The sequence below is a fragment of the Pseudophryne corroboree genome, chromosome 5, assembly GCF_028390025.1.
Source record: "Pseudophryne corroboree isolate aPseCor3 chromosome 5, aPseCor3.hap2, whole genome shotgun sequence".
Taxonomy (NCBI): Eukaryota; Metazoa; Chordata; class Amphibia; order Anura; family Myobatrachidae; genus Pseudophryne; species Pseudophryne corroboree.
The window spans coordinates 727,762,842-727,770,605 of NC_086448.1; the positions used below are offsets into that span (position 1 = coordinate 727,762,842).

At 51.3% G+C, this 7,764-nt stretch overlaps 1 long non-coding RNA gene across 1 annotated transcript; it reads right to left on the bottom strand.

Annotated features, from left to right (window-relative positions):
* Positions 1-449: 449 nt before the first annotated feature.
* On the bottom strand, positions 450-3,663 carry LOC134929373 (uncharacterized). Its single transcript, XR_010178517.1, has 2 exons — positions 3,392-3,663; positions 450-602 (listed from the first exon to the last, which is right to left on the bottom strand). It is a non-coding gene; the product is annotated as an uncharacterized LOC134929373 (long non-coding RNA).
* Between the last annotated feature and the right edge of the window lie 4,101 nt (positions 3,664-7,764).

Sequence of the window (7,764 nt, forward strand, 5' to 3'; positions counted from 1 at the left end):
TCACTGAGTTTTCTTTGACACATAACGACACTGATACTGAAACATGTTATGTGACTATCAGTACAAATGTTGCATTGTAACTTATAGGGCTATTTCTGATGTGGATGCAGTGAGTGAATGGATTGGATTGGGGATGAAATCCCGGTGTTGAGGAGATCGACGCCAGAATTGCGACAGCCGGAATCCCAAGTGCGAGTGCAGTGAGTTCGCTCACCAAGCATCGGGCCCAGTGGCGAGCTTCACTGCCCACACTATTCTATTCCCCCTCGGGTGTTAGCGTGGACCACCACCTGAACGGAAATACGGGCCGACGGTCAGCATTTCACTGGCAGTCGGGATTCTGGTGTCGGCATCCTGACCGCCGGGATTTCAGTTGTATCCGCTAGATTATAACAGCGCAAATTGTGTTTCATGTATGACAGCACAACATGACAGCTCCCACAATAATGGTCTGTACTATAAGACTTTATTATATAAGAGATAATATTATAAATAAAGATAGAAGAGCATTTCCCATGGATGTGTCACGTGGGTGAGAGGCAGGAAGGATTCCGTCCATCAGTGCAGGCGGTGTTGTCTCTGGCAGTGTCATGGCGCGGAGTCTAATGATAAATACAATTATTATTATTATTATATATAAAACATACACACATACAAGTTACATGCAACTCATACACACACGTTTTCGCACAGCGGTCGATCAGGCATTAACTGCGCATGCGTATGCACCGCAATGAGCACGCACGTCGGCCAACAACAGTAGACATCGCCGGTCAGCGACAGGCTGGTGCGACAATTCTAATCGCACAGCCATTCGCATCAGTGGCGGAACTAGCGAGCGGTGGGCCCAGGTGCGACAAAATGCTTTGCCGCCCCCCCCCCCCCCCACATCCCATCCAAGTCCACCCCCTCACCCCTGGAGAGGATCTGGTGAGGGGGACCTGCTCAGGGCCAGTGAAATGGATACCTAGCAACAGTGCCGTAACTAGACATTTTATCACTGTGTGCAAGAAACGGCATCGGAGCCCCACCCCTGCATGCAAAACAGGGGCAGTGCGCGCCGTAGGCGTGCGCAAAAATACATAGTGGCGTGGCTTCGTGGGGAAGGCTTGTGGCCACAAAATAATACCAATTCATAAAACGGTGCACAGTAGTCTTCATTCTTCAAATTACGCCGCACAGTAGCACCACTACACCAGGTAGAGACCCTTTTACACCTTACAGCGGACAGATTCCTCTTTTTACACATTACGGCAGACAGCGTCCCCTTTTTACACATTACGGCAGACAGCGTCCCCCTTTTTACACATTACGGCAGACAGCGTCCCCCTTATTACACATTACGGCAGACAGCGTGCACTTTTTACACATAACGGCAGACAGCGTCCCCTTTTTACACATAACGGCAGACAGCGTGCCCTTGTTACACATAGCGGCAGACAGCGTGCCCTTGTTACACATAGCGGCAGACAGCGTACACTTTTTACACATAACGGCAGACAGCGTGCCCTTGTTAAACATAGCGGAAGACAGTGTACACTTTTTACACATAACGGCAGACAGCGTCCCCCTTTTTACACATTACGGCAGACAGCGTGCACTTTTTACACATAACGGCAGACAGCGTCCCCTTTTTACACATTACGGCAGACAGTGTGCCCTTGTTACACATTACGGCAGACAGCGTCCCCCTTTTTACACATTATGGCAGGCAGATTCCCCCTTTTTACACATAGCGGCAGGCAGTCCCTCCTTTTTACACATTGCGGCAGGCAGATTCCCCCTTTTTACACATAGCGGCAGGCAGTCCCCCGTTTTTACACATTGCGGCAGGCAGATTCCCCATTTTTACAAATTGCGGCAGGCAGATTCCCCCTTTTTACACATTGCGGCAGGCAGTCCCCCTTTTTACACATTACGGCAGGCAGATTCCCCCTTTTTACACATAGCGGCAGGCAGATTCCCCATTTTTACACATAGCGGCAGGCAGTCCCCCCTTTTTACACATTGCGGCAGGCAGATTCCCCCTTTTTACACATTGCGGCAGGCAGTCCCCTGTTTTTACACATTGCGGCAGGCAGATTCCCCCTTTTTACACATTGCGGCAGGCAGTCCCCCATTTTTACACATTGCGGCAGGCAGTCCCCCGTTTTTACACATTGCGGCAGGCAGTCCCCCGTTTTTACACATTGCGGCAGGCAGTCCCCCGTTTTTACACATTGCGGCAGGCAGTCCCCCATTTTTACACATTGCGGCAGGCAGATTCCCCCTTTTTACACATTGCGGCAGGCAGTCCCCCATTTTTACACATTGCGGCAGGCAGATTCCCCCTTTTTACACCGGCAGGCAGTCCCCCATTTTTACACATTGCGGCAGGCAGTCCGCCATTTTTACACATAGCGGCAGGCAGTCGAAAGAAAGAAAGAAAGAAAGAGAGAAAGAGACAGAAAGAAAGAATTATACTTACCCTCTCCGGAGTCTCCGCTGGCTCAGGCTCCTCGGTGCAGCGTCAGACGATTCCCGGGCTGGAGAGAAGGTGGAGGAGGGAGCCGCAGCAGCGCTGTGTCATTGGTGGAGGCGCTGCTGCTGCTGCTGCCCCTCTGCTTCACTATAGGCTGTTCTCGGAAGACAGCCTATAGTGAAGCAGAGGGGCAGCAGCAGCAGCACCTCCACCAGTAGTAAAGCGCTGCTGCGGCTCCCTCCTTCGGCTCCCTCCTCCTCCTCCTTCTCCTCCTCCTTCTCCCCCTTACCGCTGCTCCTCTCCTCTCTCCTCTCTCCGGGCGGCTGTGACTCATTACATGCTTTGGGCCCCTAGACAGAGGCGGCCCCCAGTGCAACGCACTGGTTGCACTGGCGGTAGTTCCGCCTCTGATTCGCATGCTGATTGACAGGAGGAAGCCGTTTGTGGGTGGTAACTGACCGTTTTCAGGGAGTGTCAGGGAAAATGCAGGCGTGCCCAAGTGTTTTCAGGGAGGGTGTGTGAGGTCAGCTCCGGCCCCGATCAGCCCGTTCTCATCGCCCTGTAGGAGTTAGTCCTGAGCTGCGCAGGGACTGTACATACATGTGAAAACCAGCTACCGGTGAATGAGGTGTGAATGGACTTGCAGCTGTCCGCTGACTGAGGGTTTTTAGCAGCTCGACGTACACATGCGATCACACACTTGCGCTGTGAATATACACTCCTCTTGGGCGGCGACTATCTGATTGCAGGGCTACAATTTTAGCAGCCTAGCGATCAGATCTGTATCACCAGCCATAGAGCACATAGATACTGTATACACATACATAGAACACGTAATCATACAAATATACACTCACACAAAGAACACATACCATAGATATATACATAAACAGGCAAACATACATATGTCAAATACACATAAACACTTACTTTTAAAGCCTGGCTTGGTGGATGAAGTTACTGCAGGATGTCATTGATGGGCGGTAGGTGTTGGCACTTTTCATCATTATGCCAATATGTCGTGATTCACCTGTCTCTGCTGCCTCATACCCTGCCCAGCCACCCCACCTGGCCCCGCCGCCTCTTACTTTGCCCAGCAACTCCACCTGGCCTCGCCGCCTCAAGCCCTGCCCATCCACCCCACTTATCCCCGCCGCCTCTTGCCCTGCCCAGCCATCCCACCTGGCCTCGCCGCCTCAAACCCTGCCCATCCACCCCACTTATCCCCGCCACCTCTTACCCTGCCCAGCCACCCCACCTGGCCTCGCCGCCTCAAACCCTGCCCATCCACCCCACTTATCCCCGCCGCCTCTTACCCTGCCCAGCCACCCCACCTGGCCTCGCCGCCTCTCACCCTGCCCAGCCACCCCACCTGTCACCGCCGCCTCTCACCCTGCCCAGCCACACCTGTCCCTGCCGCCTCTTACCTTGTCCCCAACACCTCTTACCCTGCCCAACCACCACACCTCTCCCCGTCGACTCAAACCCTGCCCAGCCACCCATGTCTCCGCCACCTCTCACCCTGCCCAGCCACCCCACTTGTCCCCACGGCCTCTTACCCTACCCAGCCACCCCACCTGTCCCCGCCGCCTCTCACCCAAATTTACCACAAGGTTACCTAAACACCCACCCGGGCTCCACAAAATCCATTCCTAAAGTAGCACTGTGTGTGCAGTGGATGTCATTCCATCTTCGGCTCTCTCTGATGACTTCTTTCCAATGGTCAGTGTATCCCTTTTCTTCCGGTGGCCGGATGTCTCCCGTCTGCAACACAAGATCCTGTATATCTGTATTACCCACACGCTGCCTGCTAAAGCCTCCTTCAGAGTCCACTGCCACTAATGCAAAATAAATATAGGTGGCTATTTATGTATTTACAGTATATAACACAATAAGCATAAGTCATAGTAATATTCCCAATTGGAAATACTGGGTTTGTGTCAGGATTCCATTTACAGGCATTTCCCCGGCTGTCGGGATTCCGGCGTCTGTATCCTGACCGCTGGGATCTCGACAGCCGGTATCAGGGGCGTCAGAACGTTTTTCAGTTGGGGGGGGCAAGATAAAATCTGAGTTTGGCGCCCCTAATTTATGGCCACCTTAGACGGGTCACTTGTACCTGTACGGAACTTTATGGAGCAGCTGGGAGTGAGTGACCCCTTACATACATTATGTCTGGTAGAGCTCCCTTACACACAGTATGCCTGGTAAAGCCCCTTATATACATTATATCTGGTAGAGCCTCTTACACACATAATGCCTGACAGAGCCCATTATATACATTGTAGAGCTCCCCCTCTCCTCATTCCTCTCTCTTCTCCTTCTCATTCCTGTGCTCCACTTCCCTACCCCACGGTCAGCAACTATGCATCCGAGAACAAAATTGTATTTTCTCTGGTGCGCAAAATGGGGTCAGCCTTAACAATTAGTACACTTGTGGGGCGCTTCCCACACCCCAGTGAGCAATAACACAAAGAAATCGTGTATCAATTGTTCCAGGCGCTCCCTTCTTAGATACACCCACAATATTGCATCATTAATACAGATCAATTAGGCAAACTTATTCAGGCATAAACAGATATAATGAAGTAATTGTATACGTTCCTATCATAGGCTTTATCCTTTGCATGGAATTCCAACTTTAGGTACTACTCATGCAGATCCCTTTTTCCCTGGCGATGTCACTCATAGTCATCATACAAAAAAACAAGAATATGTGGAGATCTCATGCAATACGTTTTTTAATTTAGACGATCAGACAGAACTTCCATACGTCACATAAAAAAATTACACTTAAAAAACAGTGTAAAAATTCTATAAAAAAAGGTCCTCCTGACCATATAATCACAAAGCACACATCGCACAGGTGAAAAGTGGTGGCAAATGGTCTTGAAAATGGCCTAGAAAGGCTTGAAACGTGTTGGCGGTGCACAAGAGACTACCACGATTGGATCCAGAGGGGCTCTGTATCGAAATCCATAACAAAGCTTATACGGGAGGACATCTGAAGTCATTGTTTTACATCTATTTGAGGACTGGTTCAGTTCTCAAACCTTCTGGTAATGACCCCCTCTTGGTCCGATACTGGGACCTCACCTGTACGATGTGTGCTTTGTGATTATATGGTTAGGAGAACCATATAATCACAATCATAGTTTTTTAATTTACACTGTATTTTTATGTGTCATTTTTTTATGTGACGTATGGAATTTCTGTCTGTTTGATCGTCTAAATTAAAAAACGTATTGCATGAGTTCTCCATAGACAATATTCTTGTTTTATATATGATGACTATGAGTGACATCGCAAGGGAAAAAGGGATCTGCATGAGAAGCACCTAAAGTTGGAATTCCATGCAAAGGCAAAAGCCTATGACAGGAACGTATATAATTACTGCATTATATCTGTTTATGCCTGAATAAGTTTACCCTATTGATCTGTATTATTGATGCAACATTGTTGGTGTATGTTAGACGGAAGCAACTATGCAGCTGCTTACCTCCATTGTCACCTCACTGGCAGCACGTCGCAGAGCTCAGACACTGGCGGAGATGAGGTGGGGGGCGGAGAATACGTGGCAGGCAGCTTCAGCGCTGCCCGCGCTATATTAGCAGCGGTGCGTCAAACACCGCTGCTATTACTTTACACAGCGTGTAGCCAGGGCCGGCCAGAGCCAATTTTTTTTTAGTAAGCAAATAAAATTTTCACCGCCTTTTTATGGGATAAACTTCTTAAAGGAACAGCGCGCATGCCACACAAAGGGGTGTGGTCTCACAAGAAAGGGGCGTGGTCAGACACTTTTACCCCAATCTGCAGTGCCAGATACACATATGTCCCCATAGTTCCTGATACACATGTCCCCATAGTTCCTGATACACATGTGCCCCACAGTCCCAGATACGCATATGCCCCCACAGTGCCAGATACGCATATGCCCCTACAGTGCCAGATATGCATATGCCCCCCAGTGCCAGATGCGCTTATGCCCCCCAGTGCCAGATGCGCATATCCCCCACAGTGCCAGATATGCATATGCCCCCCAGTGCCAGTTACGCATATGCCCCCCAGTGCCAGTTACGCATATGCCCCCCAGTGCCAGATGTGCATATCCTCCACAGTGCCAGATGTGCTTATGCCCCAGTGCCAGATGTGCATATCCCCCACAGTGCCAGATACGCATATGCCCCCCAAGTGCCAGTTACGCATATGCCCCCCAAAACCAGATGCGCATATGCCCCCAGTGCCAGATGTGCATATCCCCCACAGTGCCAGATACGCATATGCCCTCCCAGTGCCAGTTACGCATATCCCCCCCCAGCGCCAGATACGCATATGCCCCCAAAGCCAGATGTGCACATGCCCCCCAGTGCCAGATACGCATATGCCCCTCAGTGCCAGTTACGCATATGCCCCCCAAAGCCAGATGCGCATATGCCCCCCAGTGCCAGATGTGCATATCCCCCACAGTGCCAGATACGCATATGCCCCCCCAGTGCCAGTTACACATATGCCCCCCAGCACCAGATACGCATATGCCCCCGAAGCCAGATGTGCACATGCCCCCCAGTGCCAGATACGCATATGCCCCCCAGTGCCAGTTACACATATGCCCCCCAGTGCCAGTTACGCATATGCCCCCAAAGCCAGATGCGCATATGCCCCCCAAGGCCAGATGTGCATATCCCCCAGTGCCAGATACGCATATGCCCCCCCAGTGCCAGTTACGCATATGCCCCCCAGTGCCAGTTACGCATATGCCCCCCAAAGCCAGATGCGCATATGACCCCCAAAGCCAGATGTGCATATCCCCCACAGTGCCAGATACGCATATGCCCCCCAGTGCCAGTTACGCATATGCCCCCCCAGTGCCAGATACGCATATGCCCCCCAGAGCCAGATGCGCATATGCCCTCCAGTGCCAGATGTGCATATCCCCCACAGTGCCAGGTACGCATATGTCCCCCCAGTGCCAGTTACGCATATGCCCCCCAGTGCCAGTTACGCATATGCCCCCCCAGTGCCAGTTACGCATATGCCCCCCAGTGCCAGATGAGCATATGCACCCCCACAGTGTTAAATACATATATGCTCCCAGTGTAAGATACGCGTATACCCCCAGTATCAGATAAACAATACATACCCCCACAGGATGGCAGGTGGGCGGGCGTGCAGGAGCGGGCGCCCCCGCATTTTCAAACAAGATTTCAAGTCCCGCTGAGACGTCCGGCCCCAGCACAGTTTGCGCATATGTAATGAGCGGCGTGACGTCATGACGTTCCGCCGCTCATTACATATGCATGATT